At 44.7% G+C, this 20,178-nt stretch overlaps 1 long non-coding RNA gene across 2 annotated transcripts; it reads left to right on the top strand.

The window, feature by feature from the left end:
• Positions 1-875: 875 nt before the first annotated feature.
• Positions 876-18,742, top strand: LOC109281277 (uncharacterized). 2 transcript variants are annotated; one of them, XR_009460307.1, is made up of 4 exons: positions 876-2,295; positions 2,887-3,029; positions 10,250-10,414; positions 17,994-18,742. It is a non-coding gene; the product is annotated as an uncharacterized LOC109281277 (long non-coding RNA). The 2 variants fall into 2 exon arrangements; XR_009460306.1 differs by having other exon boundaries at positions 10,250-18,742.
• The last annotated feature ends 1,436 nt before the right edge of the window (positions 18,743-20,178 follow it).

Here is a 20,178-nt window from a genome sequence, read left to right as displayed (position 1 = left end):
TTTCTCTCTGAAGTGTGCACTGTGGTCAAGGAATTCAAAGCCTTCTTGGTGGCACCAGCATTGGAGTTGCCAGTTTACTTCCTCAATACATCCTTCCCTTCTGGGACCACAGCCTGAAGCAGGGAGCACGAAGAAAAGACTACCTAGGCCCCCAACCCCTTGAGCCCAGCCCCCAGAGCCCATGAGCTGATCTGGATTACTCCTGGCCTTGTCATTAGTTCCTACATGGATGAGGAGCACTGAGTAGTAGTCGGAGGGTCACACAAGCCTGGGGATCCTCTCTGCTACATCTCAGATGCGAGCCCCTGGGAGGCAGCAGACCTCATGGGCTAGGGGGTCCAGATGGGTCTCTCTGTGCCCTGCAGGAGGGAGTCCCCCACCACCACCACCTTGCACCACCTCTTGGGGGTGGCAGCAAGCTTCTTACCTTCCTCCTCTCCCAGGGTCACCATCAGAGCCTCCTCATGTGTGGTGAGGGGAGTGTACCTGTTGTGCACCCCACCCCACCCCACTTCTCTGCCTCTGCCCCTCCTCCCCCACCTTTTTCTTCTCTATGTGTCAGGGTGTTTTTAAGCCTCTCCAGGGGCACCAGATGTTGGTTACAGCTAAGGCTGTGGACTTCAACTGGGGTGTGCTGATTTCTCCTGCTGAGAGCAAAACTGGGGTTCCTGGCTACAGGGTCTTGCCCCTCCAGTCAGTATCAGACGAATCATCATATTTGGAGTCAGGAAGGAATTTTACCCCATGGTCACATTGGTATGGACTCTGGGGGGTTTGCCTTTCTATGTAGGGCCTTGGCCCTCTACCCTAGAGCATATATTGACAATATTTTATAGAAGCAGGACAGTGACTGCCATGGTTGCCCTACTTTACCTGCTTTCCCAGGTTAGGGTGTTAAGTCTATGTTGCATCAGGGTTGAGAGTAGTCTTATGCAGAGTTTTAGATTATGAGTGTTTGGATAGGAATGATCCTGCCTCAGGTAGGGGATTGGACTAGATGACATCTGGAGGTCCCTTCCAGCCCTACTTTTTCAACTATGACTATGTAAATCAGTGCCAGCTCAGTCTTCCCACTCTGAGCAAGTTGAGCTGACAAGGAAGGTGAAATTCCTATAACTGCCTTGCAGTTACATCTCCACCATGACTAGCTTTGAGGTATGTGCACCAGTGCTAAACAAAAGCTTTATGTAGGCAAGATATCAGGAGTGCAGTCTCAGGTGATCAAACAGACTAAAGAGAGAAGGGATAGGAAAGAGACACTATATAGTCAGGATTTTACAGCACCTTATAAAGTGAGTTTACATTCTGTACAGCTGAAGATGTCCTGCTGTAAGTGTTTAGCAAGTATCCAGTGTTAACAGCACCTAGATTTCATTAAGATAGAGCAAAGGGAATATGAACGTTTTAATCTAAATAAAACTGGCTGGTTTCACTACTGGGAAATGTCTCAGCTGCCAACGGAGATGAGATGGGAGGAGACCAGCCAGTCCCCATTCCTCAACAGGTAGGGGAGTGCTGTGAGGTTTTTGTAGCAACCTCTTATTTTTTCTGTACAGTCTGCCATCTCTGTGCCACTGAAAAGCACCTGTTAGTAGTGGCCATTCCCTTGATGAGTTGAATTCCAGACATGGGAGTGGGGTACAAACTCAGCAAGTCATGTCTGCATGAAAGAACAGAAGCTTGAACATCGACTATAAATAGGTGTGCCTGCTTGATGACCAAATGCTTAAGTATGAGAATGGGCTTGGTTTGGGTGCAATGGCTTGAGCTCTTTACATTCTCTGCCACTTCAAGTCTTTTGAGGTCCAAAAGAGGTGTCCTTTTGTCCTATGTAACATAACTTAGTAAGGGCTGTCTACATATTTATGTAGACATTACAGTGTCACAGGGAATCTGGCCCTCCAAGTGGGGTAAAAGCTAAGCTGTGGGTGATTAGTTGGCATTTAAAAGCCCAGGGGAAGAGAGGGCAAGCAGGACACACTGAGGAAGAAGTGGTTTGGGGCCAGGGGACAGGCTGAAACCCAGAAGAGCTTGCTTCTAAGATGGGCCAGAACTAAAGAGCATGTTCTCAATCATCTGCATTTTTCTTCTTTTTATGTTATTAAATTCTCAGTTTCTGGGAACCTATCAGCATAAGACATAACTATGATGTACAAAGGGAAGTATACAACTCATTATTAGAGCACAGCTATGATGGGAGAGAGTTCTCCAAGAGAGTTACTTGACTATTGGAATGATGGAAAAAGAAGCAGGAAGGAAAAAAGCAGTAAGAAGGAATATATTGAAAATGCCACAGTAAGTCTATAATGCATAAGAGGGCAAGACAGAGTAGACTAATGGATTGGACACTAGCCAGACCCAGGAGAGACACAGCTCAAGGGCAAATTGCTTTAGATCACATCCCACTCATGCTCCTAGGTGCCTAAATGTGTTCCAAGAAGAATTTAAGCACCGATTCACAAAAGTAATCCAGATTGACCTTGCTCCCACAGCTGCAGAACTACATAGCCATCTGGTTTCATAAGAAGCCTCCAGTTTGTCCTGAAAAGATCCCTACGCTTAGGTTTGCATGCATGCTCAGAAGTGATCCAGATCAAGCACCTAGATGCCAGCACCCACCTATGCAGCATCATGCTCCATCTTCATGCTGGGAGATGCCTAAACCCTGCCTAAGTCTCCCAACTACAGGTGCCCACAGAGCATCAATAGCATGAAGTACAGCACATGGCACCCCATGGTCACACTCAAACAGCTGTGAGGGTAGCAATACTGATCACTTTTTGCAGAATAGTCTGTGGGTTTACAGCACTGGAATAGGTGGGGGAAGCTGGGTTTGAGGCTGTGTTCAGCCTGAGGTGATTCTAACCTACATCTCCCATTACTTAGGAGGGTGCTATAAACATCCGACTACCGCACCAGTTGGGTAGACTCCTGTCCAACGGGCAACTAGCAGCATTAGATTCATAGGGCCAGAAGAACAAGCAAAAGGCAGCCTGACTCTGTAGGTCAGTGATGGGACCTTTATGAGGGTAAGTGAAAATTCAGTTAACAATATATTAATTTCTTTGTTCTTTCTTACGTGCAGGCAAAAGTAACTGTGCAAGTGATGGAATTTCTTGCTTTTAGGATATGAAGAATATTTCACTAAGAATTTTTTTTAAATATCCTTTTAAATTTCCTCTTTGGAGAAAAGGAAAAAGGGATAAAACATGGATATGATATACCTTATTATTACTAGTAGGGTTAGCAAGTCTAGCCTGGGTACACCCAGGAGGGTATGCCCTGTCCTCCAATGACAGTGGTGGGAGTCAGGCAGGGTGCTGATGGAGAGGCCGGCTACTAGAGCAGTTCCCTCTCCTCTCTACAGAGCCAGGCCGAAACAAAGTGCTTAACTATTACCATTTATTACTATAATAAATACACATACTTAAGATCAAACATGAAATATTTACAATAATGCTTAGCATGGCACTACATATAATATCCCACAAACCACATAAACTGGATAATTTACAACATATAAAATAATTATAATTAACACATTAAACAAGATAGTTAAGGTTACAACACGATAAACACATATGGGGAATCAAGTTATATAACCCAAATAGGTTAATCATAAATGTTCCCTTAAACCTACCAAGTAACAATACAAATATACATATTAATGCATTAAGACACATGAACTATATAAACTTCCTTAAAGAATAGCCATACCTTAACACAACAATCACCAAAATAGGGAGTGCACTCAGCACCTCCCCAAGGGGTTTCCCTGGAGCCCCTCCCCTTCGGGGCCCTGGGATGTGGACACGCCCCTCCCGCAATGGAGGGTGGAGGTGACAGACCCTCCTTTCCCGTGCCCGCCTACCCTGCAGGTCCTGCTTCCTCAGCAACTCATGCTTCCTCTCCAAAGCAGCCAAGGCTCGTCCCTTGGTGGCCGATCCTGCTAGAGGCTCTCTCCAGCGGCACCTTTGGCTCTCCTTGATGGCCCCGCACTGGGAGCCCAGGGTTTTCTCTCTCTCTCTCTCATGGGAGTTGAACCCTTACAGGCTCCAGCTCCCCTTTCCCAGGCCCTGCTCTGGGCAATGGGGCTCTTTTAGTTAAAGACAGAGCCACACAGTGGGGCTCCGGTGACTCGGCCTAGGGCCAGGGCTAACTTGAGCAGTCATGAGCTGCTCCTAAGGCGGGTTCTCCATGTGCTGACCCGTGCACTGGGTGAAGCCCGAGCAGCTGGGAGCAGGGTGGACTCTCAGTGTGCTGATCTGCACACCAACTACCCAGCCGCTTGCCAGGTTCGCAGGCTCAAGCCACCTCGAGTGGCTCCTAGAGCCTGATCCCCTCGCGCCAATTCGCGCACCGCTGAAGCTCAGGCAGGGTCCTGAGAATGGCTGTCTCCAGAGCTCCTCTCTCCTCGCCGTCCCTCATCGTCTCTCCCTGCAGTGTGCCAAGTACGCTCCCCTTTTATACTCTTCAGGGGCTCCCCCTCCAAAGGTCTCTGGACCTGGCTGCCACAGTTCAGATCAGGTCCAGCTGCTCCTTGCCCCCTCCCTTCAGAAAAGGGCATGGCCTTGCTTCCCTTTTGCTGCCTCCAGATTGGTGAATGGGCTCCACCAATCAAACATCAGACCCTTGAGTCTAGAACTAACCCAAGCCCCAAAAAGGTAAGCCTGCTCCACAAGCCGGGTAAGATATTGTCAACTGACGGCATATTTTTTGACCAGTTAAAGATTATAGCAATTAAAAACAAACAAACAAAAACATACATTTTTTGTAGATATAAGACTTCATTGCTTGTTGACACATTTCTTAATGGAAAATGTATGCTTTTTCTATGTATTATTTGGACCTATTAGTTATGTATTAATTTATTTATTACAATTTTTAACTGATCAGTCAATTGACTGAACTTTATTTGATTGGTCAAATACCCAACCCCAATTACTAGTACAGTTATACAGACCTCAAGCAAATCAGAGGCCTTCTGTGCTGAGCATTGTACAAACAATACTAAATGCAAGTCAGACTTGATAGTCAACAAGAAGCGTCTCAGAAGTCTCCATGTCCATATCGTCCCAGTGGGTAGACCCTCACCTTTTACCTTCAGGCATCTAATTGCAAGGTCAGAGCCACAGAACAAGCTCATTAGTCTACATTGTTGTTGAAGTTTATTTAGCAAGGACCTAGTGATGTGTTTTCTTTACTCGTGCATTACATCCATAAAAAAACTTTTCCAGTGAAGCTATTGTGCCTTTATAACCTTTTAGTTAAATTTGGGCATTAATTTGGTTAGAACATACAGCTAGATGTCCTTTTTAGCACTTCTATGAATAAATAATACACTATTGTAAAAATATTTAGGAAACGTCACAGTTTTTTAAAGTAACATACACGCTTTGTAGGCTACTTTAAAACTTGAATCTCAGCCATTTTTAATTTTAAGAGAATCAATAGGATCATGTGATGTATATTCATCATTTGCCCAGTTCACTCTTCTAAGTCAATTTTGATCCTGAATAACAAAGATGCCAGGAATCTCATTAGAAGCAGAATCCAATCTCTCAGGTCCTTTGTGCTTTAACTGAGAGTTTCAGACTGCTGCTCTCTTGAAAGATCTGGTCCTAAATAGGTCACAAATATTTTAAATAGAGATAGGACAATGATTTGGCATTTGGATGTAGCTTATAGTTGAACTGGGATCTGGTTCAAAAGCACTGGCAGCACAGAAGCATTTGCAAGATGGAAATCCTAAAATGATTAACAACAACGTAGAAAACACAGATAACAGATGCATCAACAAATATTTCTATTTTGATTCTGGAAAGAGGCAGAAGGATGTATTCAGATTGTATGAAGATGATGAGGTGCTTTCTAGTCCAACAGTCACTAAAGAGGGTGTTAAACAGCAACTACCACATATAAAGATTTTTTTGGTCAACATGCATGGGTAAGAGAGTTTAGTAAGGTGATCTGTTACCACTGACATTATCAGTTCTGGAAAGATTCACTAAAAAAAACATTCTGGAAACTATACAAAAAGCTAACATGGAATACAATGGATAAAAAAAAAAAACAACTTGCAAAATGGGTATATAATTAATACCAACCAACATAGCTGTCTGGAAAATGGGACTTGACAAAGAAACCCGATTTCACCCTTTGATGAGATTGCTAGTTTGGTTAATAAAGGTGATTGGGTGGATAATAGTCATAGGCTCTTCCAAGGCATTGACTTAGGATTGTACAACATTTTCCTTATAAATTAGTTCTATAAAATATTGGCACAGCACATGTTGAATGAATTAAGTATCTGACAGATCTCAAAAAGGAACCATCATTAAAAAAGGGTATGTCTAGTGGGGCTCATTGCTACACTGATCCCAATCAATATTTTTTTTTTTTTATGAGTGACCTAGAAAAATGCATGTCAAATCAGCACTGATCATTCAGGGTGCCACAGAGAATGGCAGAATGACTGATAATGTTGTGGATAGGGCAGTCAGGCAGAATTATCCAAAGTGCTTGGTAAACTGGATCCGTTCAAAGAAACTGTGTTTAAATATAGCTCAGTCCTAGTCAAATGCCCCTACATCTACAGAACTGGTGACAGTATGCTGGAAAGCAGCAACTCTATAAGTGACAATAGGGTCATAATAGGTAAATAGCTCAACATGAGTTATTGGTTCCGTGCTATGACAAGAAAGGGTTAATATTGATCCTTGGAAGAATGAACAAGAAAGTAATGAGTGGGAAGGCAACTTCATTGGAAAGGCTGACCAATGGATTTGAAGAGCTGGAGAAGGTGCAAAAGATCTACAAGAATGACTAGAGGCCTGCAGAAAGTGACTTCCAGAGAATGACTTAGAAGAAAATTAAGGAGGATGAAAGGGCTCTAGAATGGAGAGGAGAAAGGTCTCGCAAAAACTAATGGCTGGCAGCTGAAGCCAAACACATCTAAATGAGAAATTAGGCACAAATGTCATTAGTGAGAATGAGTAAACATCAGAACAAACTACCAAGTGGTGTATTCTCCATCATTTAAATGCTCAATGTGAGACTGAATGCCTTTTTGGAGATATGTTTTAGTTGCACACATGACCGAGTTCAAGATAGGGACAAATGGGTGACATCCAGGAGGTCAGACTACAAGAGAGAACTAATGCTCTGACCTGCAGTTTTGTGAAAGGCTACCCACATACAACATGAATTAAAAAACTGTGCAGGAGCAGTCACTCACAACCTTTCAGATACCGTAATCCTGCAAATTCTGAAAATGCTTTCTTGTACAATTTTAGCACACATCTGAACCAGAAAATAGGCCCCTTCTGCTTTTGGATTCTTTACAAATGAAAGCTATAGGAGAGGGGTTGGAGCCGCTTATTCCAAACTGAAACCTCTCATCAGAATTCAAGGAACTAGAATTTGAAGTTGTGAATTAGGAAATCAGCCAAACTTGGATCAGTACATTAGTACAAATAGACTTCCTTTGTACTGTGTCTGCTCTGAAGGCTTGCTGGCCAGTAGAAAAATGAAACATTAAAGAGAAATAAAGACGCACATATTCATCCCATTACATTATGAGGTTTGTGAGCCCCGACGGATTATCCTCAGAATTCCTCATTGTTTTCCTTCCTCTCTCCTTTTAGCTTGGTGGGGGAAGTGAGGCAGAAAAGGATAACAAAAAACTGCTCTGGCCTTAATCCAAAACTGATACAGATCAGGATCATTCACTGGACGCCAGTTTGCCCCAGCAGGCATGGTTTTCATAGTTTCATAGTAGCTAGGGTCAGGAGGGACCTGAACAGATCATCTAGCCTGACCCCCTGCCACAGGCAGGAATGAATGCTGGGTTTACAAGACCCCAGACAGGTGATCGTCCAACCTCCTCTTGAATTTGCCCAAAGTAGGGGCGAGGACCACTTCCCTGGGAAGTTGGTTCAAGATTTTGGCCACCCTAACTGTAAAAACTTGCCTTCTGATCTCTAATCTAAACCTATTCTCCATCAGCTTATGACCATTGTTCCTCGTCACCCCAGCTGGTGCTGGGGAGAAAAGGGCTCTACCTCTTTGCTGATGATCTCCCCTGATGAGTTTGTAGGCAGCCACCAAATCCCCCCTCAGCCTCCTCTTGCTGAGGCTGAACAGGTTCAGGTCCCTCAGTCTTTCCTCGTAGGGCCTGTCCTGCTGCCCTCTCACCAAGCCACCAGGCGGCCCTCCTCTGAACCCTCTCCAGGCTGGCCACATCCCTTTTGAAGTGCAGCGCCCAGTACTGGACGCAGTACTCCAACTGCAGCCTGACCAAAGTCACATAGAGGGGGAGTATCAGCTCTCTGGACCAGCTTGAGATGCACCTTTGGATGCATGACAAGGTATGGCTGGCCTTGCTGGCTGCGGTCTGGCATTGGCGGCTCATGTTCATCTTGGAGTCCATAATGACTTCAAGATCCCCTTCCGCCTCTGTGCTTTCAAGAAGGGAACTCCCCAGCCTGTATGTATGCTGTGGATTCCTTCTCCTCATTTGTCCCATTTGTCCCCATCTTGAACTCGGTCTTCATCTTATTTTTTTTTCATACAAAGTGTTCATCTTTGCAGTGGAAGTGGGGAAAAAATAATGAGAATACACTTCTACAATAGCCCAGTAATGGTGATTAAAAAAATAAATAAATCCATGGGTAGGGGAACAGGACCTGCTTACTGTGGTATAAATTGACCTTATGCAGAGATGTACCCCAACATAAATCACTCCACTCCGGGGCAAAGATCTCTCTCCAAGTAAAAAGTCACGTTACCCTGGTGTGTTAGACCAGGGTACCCTCATGTGTCCACGCCCTCCGTTTTATACCTGGGGTAGCCCTTTGCTCCATGCAATCTAGCTCCCTGGCCACCTGGTGGCTGGGCACTGTCATAGCACCTACTGCAGGCAACCAGCTCGAGAGAAACGGTAGGATAAGGATATCTATCTGCAACAGAGTAAATTTACCATGGAGCAGAAGCCATGGTGAGTCATTCCATAGCATTTATGTCTGGTGTCCACACCCTAACAGATCACGATCAAAAGGAAGAGGAAAAGTAGGGGGAGAACCACGAAGACGAAGTTCACTCACCAAACCAAAACTAAAAAACACTTGCATGTTAATAAACAGAACATGGATCATGGCATGACTTTTGTCTATGGATAATAGATTTGATCAAAAGTTGATTAATCCTTTAGGTGCTAAGTGGAAAAACCAAAAACAATTATGCAGATCCCTTGTTTCTCTTCTGGGATATACTGTAATGGGAAGGAATATTCAGAAAATGTCAGGGTTAAAGTTGGCCCCATTCAAATTAGCGGGACCAGGATTTCTCTCTCTATGTCCTTGACTAATACAATGTGCCGTGTTTGGAGTTGGGTTTGATCTAGGGGCTTGGCTATTTAGAGAGAAACTCAAGGCTGCTGGGCCTAAAATTAGACCTGCCAGCTGTGTTTTGGTTTGCAGGTCTACAAATGGCACTGTCCCTTGCTCCATTCTTGACAGCAGGCAGGAGTTAGATGCATAACGGCTCTCACACTGAAGAAGCTACTTAAAATGATCCAGCAGGCAAACAAAGCTAAGCCTGGGGGAGGTGCATGGTCGGAAAAGCAGAGCAACTCAGCAGCTCCGGTTTATTGTACAAGTCCAGCACTTGCATATGTGCAGGCTCCATGGGTGCCTGTAGACATGCTCGTTCACGCTTAATTAGGACACATCGGAGCAGATTCTATTATTCAAGTTTGCTCCATGTTCCAATCACAACGCTCCAGCACCACCCCACCTTCACAAGTATTAAGCCCCTGCACGTTTCAAAATGGCTATGGGGCAGCTCTATCTAAACCTCGTCAAATGGACTTTAGATAAATCATCTTGTGACCATTTTGAAATGTGCAGGGGCTTAATACACATGACAGTGAGCCATTTGAACTAGAACAGCTGTCTGGGAACCACTCCAATTATGCTTCCCACCCCCCACCACCATTTCTGAGCATGTGTATAGGCAGTCCATGTTCCCACTCATGTTGGAAAACAAGAAATCACCAGGCTTATGGGGATAAGAGATAATGAACTGAAATTCTACCTGCTCGTAACTCAGCGTAAGCCCTGGACTCCATAACGTTTCCTAGATATCAAAATTTACTTATAAATTTTCCAGATGCATTTCACCTAGATGGTCTGCTTTATTAAGAGATTAATTATGGGTTGATTTATTGTGGGTTATCTTTATCTTTAAGGCTTTTGGATGATTGCTTCACTTTCCCAGTGCTCAGTGCTAATGACTCACCTGCACTGTGACGTAGCTTCTGGAAAGCTTCCCATCAGGACTGCTGCAGCGCTCAGCAGATTTGGAAGGCACTATCAATACTAGGACTGCAAGGAAAGAGAGGCTTAAACAAAAGGTTAGTCACCACCACCAAGAGCTAGTGAAAGCCCTGCTGAGTCCTAAGAAGGAGCAGCCTTTGGCCTTCCAAGGTCCACAGGAGAAGGTTACAGGTAGAAGTGTGGATGGCAGAGTGGGGACTTGTGGACAGGAGGAGGCCCCTCAGAGGGAGGATTTCTGCAAAACAGAAGGGAGCCAAGGATCTACAACCCAACACGGGAATAAAACAAAACCAAAGAAAGCTTCCATCTCACAAGCTTCACAGTCTCTCCTGCAATGTGCTCAGTATTGTGCTGGCTGTCAGCAGGTGCTGGGGGAGGAGGGGCTGTGGAGAGAGCACCAGCACCTTACACTTTCCCATCCTGCTAAATTGGAGAGGGGGAAAGCTCCTTGGAAATGGGGAGGTGGTTGCCCAGGGTGCCTGTTGTTTGGAGAAGGTTAGCATCTCCCCACCCAGCCTTCCTCCAGCACCACCAAACCTGTCAAAAAATTCAGGGCAACAGGTTCACTCCTGGCCTCTCCCAGCACTGAAACACGGCTACTTCTGGGGTGGAAGTGTGACTAGGGTCAGAAGCATCAGGTCTGGAAAGGCAGAAAGAACAGCCAGGAATGGAGAGGGGCAGGGAATGCCTGGCTCTAGGGAGCATCAGAGAAAAGCAGTTACCTGTTGTACTTAGAGCTGTTGCAGGGAAAAGCAAAAGACTTCTGAGAAGCGAACACCATGCATGAAAAACAGTGTGGTGGATGCCATTTCACCAGCCAGAAAAAGACAAGGAGTTGAAGCCTCTTCAGATCATACCACAGGCTCATTATTGGCCTGATTTTACCCTCATGGACATCAATAGCAAATCCCACACTGACTTAATAAAATGGTGTAGGATTGTGCCCCAGGACAGCAGCTGTCTATTGGATTGCTACATTAACAAGGTCAGGATCGGGTTAGGATTTGCCCTTCTCTCCCTCATGGCACTGCACAGTTAAGAAAACAGATGGATCAATGCCCAATATGAGCACCCACCAATATTGCATTAGCTACTGAGAGGTAGGAACTTGTCAGGTAATGAGTGAGAGAGCAGTTGAGAGCACATGGATGGTTTCCTTTTATCTTTACAAATAGCAGTTGGTGTAATTTTCTGGTGTCTAGTCTGGTGCTGTCTCTGCAGCTTCTAATCAATTTTTGCCTATGGGTGGATAAAAAAAAACTTATTCATCCATCAAGCGTGTCCTCTCACCATTGTTACACAACTGCTTTGCTTCTATACCAAGCATTGATCAATAAAAATGTATTTGCAGGGAGAAAATAATTCACACCAGTTGATCCATGCGAGGCAGCCTGTACCCTTAAAGCTCTTGCAATGCTTTCTGCCACATACAACTGGTACCTCTCTTCCCCTTAGGGCTAAGCTGCCAGCATTAGTTTTCATCTACCATGGGGTAAGAGCACAGATACAGGGAGTTACTGAGGAATAGCAGTTCTGAAGTCTCTGCCTTCCTTTTACTTCACCCCAATTTGGTCTTGTGTCTGTGCGCCTCCCATGAACTGCTAAAGATGCTTATTGGTATAGGGTAAGAGACACCTGTTTTCCCCTTTACCATTAGATCATAATCTGCAGTCATACAGAATGACTAGAAATGAAAATTAATTTAATCAGTGGAAACTAGGCTTGATTGATAGGATTAACACTGCATAATCAGGGGCCAGTCATCAAAGTCAGACATCTAAGCCCACATTCAAGCATATACGTGCACCTGCTTGCCAAGGAGACGTACAGAATTACTCCGGTTATAGAGGAAAATAAGGTAATGGCTCAGAACTGGCAATCTGGTCCCCAGTGAGCTGCTTGTTCTAACAAACACCTGTTAAGCTCTTTCCTGAATTTGTGTATTTGCATTAGTTTCCTGAATTTTGAAAACTCTTGTATTGTCTCACCTTATGTGGCTGATATATGAGCACAGCCTGATTAATCACTAATGACTATAAAAATAGAAGATCAAAATTAGGAAAGGCATGTGGTAGTATTTACTGGTAACAGAATACTCTTCTACAAAAGGACTCTGGGTTGGATCAAGTGGATTTAGGCACCCGAGTGTGACCATATCTCTTTTTCAGGGACTTGAGTGTGGAATAGGATCACACTTAAGTGACTATTAAGTGGAGAAAGATTAGATCCAACATAGGTCATAGGAAGTGCTTTCAGTGTTGCCTATAGATAAAGCTACCCAGCTCTTCCCATTATATGACCCTTATTTTCATTTGCTTGTAATTTTGCCAAGCCAAACATTAGGTCCAAAATGCTGCAGGCCAACTGCCTGCCTCAGGTTGATTTTTTTCCTCCAAAATAGTTCTGCAATTTCAAAGACCAAGGTTAGAGGAAAAGATGCTGTTTTGCAAGCATAACTGTTTGACTGACTTGAACTAGTTGTGCAGGGAGCCTGGAAGTAGAACAAGGAGCATGGGACCAAGATAAGGAGCCTACCGTGCAGGAGAGACAGGAGCAGTGTGGAAGTGATGGGACAGAAGGGATCAAGCCTGGGGGTGACTGGTGACAGGGAACGCTCTGTGCCCATTAGATCCCACTCCTCTCCGGAGCCTGGAATTTCTAGGTCTCAGTGTTTCTCTGTTAGCAGTACACATCTGTGAACCCACTCCAAGATACATCTGTCACTGGTTCCTGTATAGCATAACAACCTACTAGTGCTGTCAGTAGCATGGTTAGGTCAGGTAGCAAAGTTTGTGCAGCGGATCTGAATGTTCCAACCCTATTTAGTGACATCTCCCTGGTTTATATTATTTTGAGGATGGAGTTTGAGTTGTTCTTCTCCCATTTTGTATGCAATTTCTTAAGGGTTTCTATATGTTCTACAAAGTGTTCCAAGTAGCTGTAGCCGCTCTGGCTTCCAGTTTGAGCCACAGGGAACAAGGAGCACAGGGTTAGCAAAGGACATTTTAAATCACAGTCACTTTACTCTTCAAATGCACTAGGGTTATATTTTTTTGCAAAAATAACAAAGACAGCTTCAAACTCCAATTAGATCTGACCCTTACTGCAAGTTTGAGGTCTTGGCAGCTTTTCAGGCCTGGCAGACTCCTGCCTTCTAAAGATGACTTGGTAGTGGGCTGTTACCCCTTCCCTGAGCATCTCTCAATAAGCCTTAATAATATGTAGTCTTCAAACCTGCTGGATTCTGCTGCCTGGAGCATCTCTCAGCACACCCCAATAATGTACAGTCTTTTAACAAAGCAAAGCAAGCAAACAGGAAAAAAAACCTTATTGTCCTAGACGCTAGGAGAAGTCTATTGTGGCTTCCACCTTCCTACTACAGGCTTTTCCTCCTCATAGCCCAGAAGTCACCCATCTCTTGTACTTCTCTTCCACATCCTCCTCTCGTTCTGCCTGCTGGAGTTATTGACTCCCAGGGAGCCAGCCCTCATTAGCCTTCCCACAGCTGTAGCCCTTCAGCCAGGCCAGCTGCCTTCTCTTAAGAGGCACCGGCAGACCCCTTCTTGCATGAAGTCATTAGTCACTTCTCAGACCCTGTACTACTCCAGGCTTCACGGAAGCCCAGATAGCCAAGAGCTACCATACTTCCTTATTCTGGAAAATCTGTTCTCTTAACCATGAAAAATCAAGGTAGCCTGGCCTACCTTTGGTAAACTCCTGTTGCATTTTATCCTATTTTCTGTTTATCTCGTTGTTAATTATTCTTTTCTTCAAAATTTGTTTTCCCTGCCCCCCACCGTGTTGCCTTGCCCCCTCCTCCAGCCCCGCAATGTATCCTGCCACCACCCACCCCATAGACTTACCTGGAGGGAGCTGCTCTCTACTGCTGCTTAGCTGCCATGTGCACATGTGAGTACACATGCACGTGGTGCCCCCACCTCCAATCATCCTCCCCAACTCCCCCAGCCCCAAGCTGCCCCTTCCAGGCTGGAACTCAGCCAGTCTGCAAGGGGAAACCTGCATTTTCCTGTGTTTTTCTCCTTTAAAGAAGACATTTGTGATTTTCTCCTTTAAAAGAGAAAATCTGTGTTTTTTTCCATTAATGGAGAAAATCCTTATTTTTCCATGTTTTTCCATGGTGAACGGAAAACCCAGATCCCTGTATCGTGACTCCATCCACTAATCTTGCGACCCCATTTGGGATTGCGACCCACAGTTTGGGAACTGCTGTTTTAAAGCCTTGCACCCTACCAAAAACAGACTAACTGCTTAGATCACATATTTCAGTTCTGCAATCATTTCGCTCCACCTCAATTCAATAGATTTGTTAAAAACCACACTTGTTACTGGACCTGAGATTGTATGGGCCAGTTCTTTAACAATTCTCAGAGGAGGAGTATTCAGACCCTGTGACATGAGTACATTGAGCTCAGTGGGTTTTGTCTCCCTTTAGGTGTGGTAATTTCCATTTTCACATCCTTAAGACTTCACTGATATTTTTTTCATTACCAATATCTCCTCATTCACCTAATTTTTCTTCCTCCTGTGTATTAGAACACACTTCCTATCCAGCTTTGCCCTTTCATTTCCTGGTTCAAGTCATTACAACCTCAGTCCCAAAATTATTACTCCAGTGTAATGGGAGACTCCTAACCCCATTACAGGAAGGAGACTGTGTGGGAGAAAAAAGAGAGAGCTGCAACTTTAAGGCCAGGTTGAGCCAGCTAAATGCAGTGACCCCTGAAGCTATATAAACCTAGTGCTGGGGAGAGGAGCAACCTGGTGATAGAGCTGGAGCAGTAGGACCTTTTGGACTTCTAATTGTGATTAGGTCCAAAGGAGGGCTAGAGCTAGGAGAAACTCAGTAAGAAGGAGGAAAGCCTGGGGAGCGCCTGGAGAAGAGACACTCAGGGGAGAGTTGAGTTTGGCTTTGGTTTTTTGTAAAGAGAGACCTATGCTGTGAAGCATGGGGTAGCTGTGAGAGGAGCTGGGAGGCCATGGTGGGCACTGGAGAGTGCAGGACTGCTCATGATGTGAAGCTAGCAAGTTGGGCTAGCAAGTCTAGGGGAGACTGCCTAGGGGCTGACCTGGCTCAAGGGGAAAGAGTGAGAGAATGATTAGAGACTGATGAGCCTGAGGGGCTGACAAGATATGAAGTTGGTGCATGGACAGAGGAAGTTTCATTGAGACCAAGAGCTATGAGGGTCTGAGCAAGAACAGCCCAGTGATGTGAAAAGAGAAAGTGGAGCCTAAGACTGCTCTCCAAACAAACTGAGGAACTACTCCTTAGTGTCAAAAGTGTGGCAGATGAGAGCTAGGCTGCTGGGACATCAGGCGGGCAGGTGAGAGGTGACTGCAGCAGCCCACATTCAAGTCTTCTGGCCTGCCATACCCAGGTAAAGACCATCCTTCAGAAAGAATCCTCTTACCATCCTCAAAACCTCTCACGGCACCCATCCTTAACCCATCCACTGACTGTTTGCATTATCTCATCACAGTCTCATCCTCCATTCTCTAGGCACCAGAAGAATTTAGCTGAAGATCACCCGAGCCTCCACTCCTCCAGGGTCTTCGCAGCCCAGTGGGGTCACTCTTGATGCATTCCCATAGGGACCTTGCAGCATTGTTTTTCCCCACTATGCGGGATGGTCAGTGGCTTCTTCCCTGACCCCAGAAGAAACCTCTTCAGTCTTAGGTCCATATGTTGTTTGTCTGATCATGGCAAATGGCACATCCTTTCATTCTCTGGATCTATCTTTGTGACCAGACTGTTGATATTTCTTTACAATATATTCCAAAACAAAAGGATCTTTCTCCTGGTGCTGGGGTGAATCTCTGGTCCTCTCAGATCCCAACTGCTATTCTCTCTCTCAATCATCTAATGTCCCCACTGCTTCTTAGGCTCTGGTCCTTGAATGGTCTCCTCTCTTCCTGGGGGATTGGCTCTTCTCTTTTTTTTGCCACCCCTTTTGTGTCTGCCTCTTTCTTCACATTCTCCAGTGCTGGTCCTGGTCCTCACGGTGAGGGTTTTTTTTTTTCCTTCACTAACTGATCTTCTTCTGCCTCATTCCTGTAGTCATGTGCTTTCATGGATCTAACATTTCCTCTCCTCTCCTGCACTGCATCTTCAACTCCCCAGCCAAACACTACCATTAGCCACATCCAGTGATCATGGCTGTGCAGTACATGGTGCCACAGACATGTCTGTAGCACCACATTCTTCATATTCATTTGCTCTCTGCGCTGCAAGGGAGCAGTGTGGCAGGTGGGTGGTTTTCTAGGGGGTGGAGTTGACCACTGAATACCTGCGCAGAAAAAAAGAGGAGTGGCGCACACACAGGCAGTGTGCACGGCTCAAAAGTAAAGCTGGGCTGCATGGAGCCGTGCTCTGGCTGCTTGCCAGCCTCTGCATGGCAGAATCGTCACTGCTGCAGCCCTGGGAGGACCCCAGGGCTCCAGGTAAGGCTGCTGGGGCCAGCCCAGTGCTGGCCCCAGCCTCCCCTATGGCCCCTGGGGTAATTTGTTGTGCACCAGAGCATGCGTGGTACAGGTATCCCTGGAAAACCAAACATCTGCACCATGTGTGGACATGGCCATTGAGTCTAGCTGCATCTTGGGTCCTCTGATCTTCCCTTCTGTGAATTCAGTGAGGTACCACTTCATACCTAGATTCCCACCCAAGGTGATGGTAAACCCTGCAGCTTCTAGGTCCAGTCATCTGAGGTGTCTCTGGAATTCTTTAGGTGGCCCTCGCCATCACTGACTTTTTCCCTCCTCCTTCCTTTCAAAGGAAAAAATACTCCACCTTTAAATTCCCACCCCAAACTCCCCTGTTTACTGCTCCCTGGTTGCTAGCTGCTTGACTCCATTTCCTTGGTCAGCCTCACCTCTTGCTTAGGCTCAGCACTTAGTTGTATGTGAGCTGTGATCAGGACCCTTTGCATTCTCAGCTGCAAGGCCTCCATCCTACTTGCGACCTGAACCGACTCTGCAAACTGCAGCCGCAACAACCACAGAAGAGCACATTTGAAAAGCAGAGGCATCTCCAGTTCATTGCCAGAATTATTTATAGTCTATACAGGCTCCAACCTGTCATGCTTGATACTGTACAGCATATAGTCAGACTGTTCCCCTTGCAGAGTTCATAGTATAAAAGCACAAAACAACTGTACCGTGAGAGAAGGAGCAGTCGCAAAGAGCTGAAGTGTCTCACCCAAGTGGGTCAGTGATGGGACTGGAACTAGAACTACTAGGTAAAGCTGCATGACCGGCTATGGAGGAAGGATATGCAGCCAAGACTCCTGCCCACATCTTAGTCCTAGCCCAACAGCATGTCAAAGGCACTTACATGGCTTCCTGTTACCATAATATCTCAGCGTGCCTTAATATGATTACCTGCATTTTGCAGGCAAGGAGCAAAAGCAGGTCTCTTGAATCCTGACCCCTGGAATTTCCTTCCTCTCGCTTGAGGGGTGCCACATTTCTGGGATGGGATGGAGCATTCAATCCATCCCCCTTCAAACACCAAGGCCTGCTATTGCAGTTTCAATGGGCTAAGCCTTTTATACAGGCTTTGCTCACGGGATGAAGATTTGTCGTAAAGCTTACAGGGATTTATGTTGTATGTTACTATATAAATCTTGACTTGCATTACAGCTATTTAACAACGGAGGGAGTAAAACCTATTGATGCTCAAGATGGATTCTTCCTGTGTGGGCCAACGGGCTGTCTCTTTCTGGTGTATAAATGTGCTCCCAATGAACTCCAGAAAAAAATACGCCACTGAAAAGGTATTGGCAACATTAAAATGCTGTGAAATCGGTCACCTCAAAATATCTAATTAGTGAAACTACTGATTTTTCAACATTCAAGTTATGGTTTTTACAGTATACTATGTTCAGTTTAAAAGAGTTTGCTTTGTGGCCAGCCTTCTGTTCTTAATGCACACATTTAATGGATCCTGTTTGAAATGATTAAATGGTTAACGATCAACTAAACCTAGTGAATTATGATTCAGAAAAGCATAACTCTCACATATGGGGTCAGTACTGCTTGTGTCAGTGCAATTAACTCATACTGAACTTGGCTATTTATGTGAATAAGTATTCACAGTCTATATCTATATTTGCTTTTCTTATCAGCTGACATCTGTCAGTCGCGCCTGATTTTCATGAATGGCTTTGCTCTATACTGTATGAGAAAGACACTGTTAGAGCGAACAGGTATGGAGTACTTTAGTGCTACCATAAATATACACTAGGGGATGCTCTTGGGTCATCATTAAGAGATAAACTGCCTTGTCTTGTTTCTCAGCTGTGAGGAGTTTACTTTTAACATGGCATGAAGCTAATAATAAGGTGTTTTCAAATGAAAAAAGTGTAATGTGAAACTAATAAAGGATACTGATAAACCTCCTCTTTTCCTTCCGCAACTGAAATGCTATTAAATGTTTGACTTTTGGTAGGTTCAGGACTTAAATTCCAGAAGTTTGTAGGGGTTTTCTAAAAATGACCTATTACATGTATATCGTATGGAGCAGGATAGTGGAACAGATCCTGGAGCTGATAATGAATTTAGTGTAAATGCTCACAAAGGGACAAGCTCAAAGCCTTGTGCAATAGACATTGTGTCATAAAATGACCTAGCCGTTCTTGTGGAAGAGACTTTTGAGGCGCTATTCTGGGTGGCTTTCACCCTCAAAACTCCCACTAAGTCACCTGGATGTAAGCTGTAACTTGACCAAAAATTGAATCGTAAAAAAAATCAATAAGGAAGCTGGTTTCTAATGCTCTAACTTCCTTGACCATCTCATTCAGTTCAGGGAGAGTTTTCCAGCCCTAACCTGTAAGCTGCTCAGGGTGGGAAGACTTCCTGCATGTGTCAAAGTACCCTTGAAATCAGTGGGATTGTGTGTAGGCACACATGGAAGAACTTGCAGGATGGGGAATTATCTAAAAAAAAAACTTTGGAGCAAGCATTTAAATAGATGAGCAGTCCCATTGATTTCAGTGTACCTAAGTGCTTGAAAGTATGGATGCCTTTGTTTCTTGACACCAGGCCCCACATTACCAGGTAGCAAACAAGTGATTAGTTTTTCTTTTTATATCTGCACCCATGCACACACAAATCGTGGTGATAATACTTAGTGCTGCTCTAGCACCTCTCATCGGAGGTTTTCTTCAGTCACTAGTTTGAAAGCTACACTTATTGAAAGTGCCTTTCTCAGCAATCTCCCTTATGTCATCCCTCTAGGAAAACTATTGCCTAGACTGTAACAACTCTCCAGAAATGTAACTAGTGGACGCAAGTGTAAACTAAATGTCAGGGGAGACCAGAAAATCAAAGAATAATGCATTGTAAATTAGGGGGGTTGAATATACTCCAAACACTTTCACTTAGAATTGCATAAAGCTTTGCTAATACAATAATTTAAAAATGCAGCTACATTATCTACTGGGAGACTCCCCAGTGAGCTGAACCTGTGCTACAGCTTAATGGTTTGGGCTCAACTCCATTTGGACTGGCCTCCACTGGTTTTATTCATAAAAGGCCTATATTCATGTGATTAAGAGCAGCAGCAGACCCTGTGATTTTTCAGCCCCCCATAGGGGAATACTCCCATAGGAAGCCTCTTAACTTATCCAAGAGGAATTTTTTTAGGCAGTTCTCTTTACCTATAAATGTCTCTAAAGCAAAGGCAGATTTTGCAAGAGACTCGGTGTAACATATAGGAACATAAACTTGATGATTTCAACTGCAGAAATGGTGTATTAGGCACGAGAAGTCTCAGTCCATCAGCCTTTCTGTTCAGTGTCTGAGGCTGCAGAGGAGCATAGGCAAT

This window comes from Alligator mississippiensis, chromosome 2 (genome assembly GCF_030867095.1).
Source record: "Alligator mississippiensis isolate rAllMis1 chromosome 2, rAllMis1, whole genome shotgun sequence".
Classification (NCBI taxonomy): Eukaryota; Metazoa; Chordata; order Crocodylia; family Alligatoridae; genus Alligator; species Alligator mississippiensis.
The sequence above is the reverse complement of the archived record's forward strand: the minus strand, read 5'-3'. Positions and strand labels throughout refer to the sequence as shown.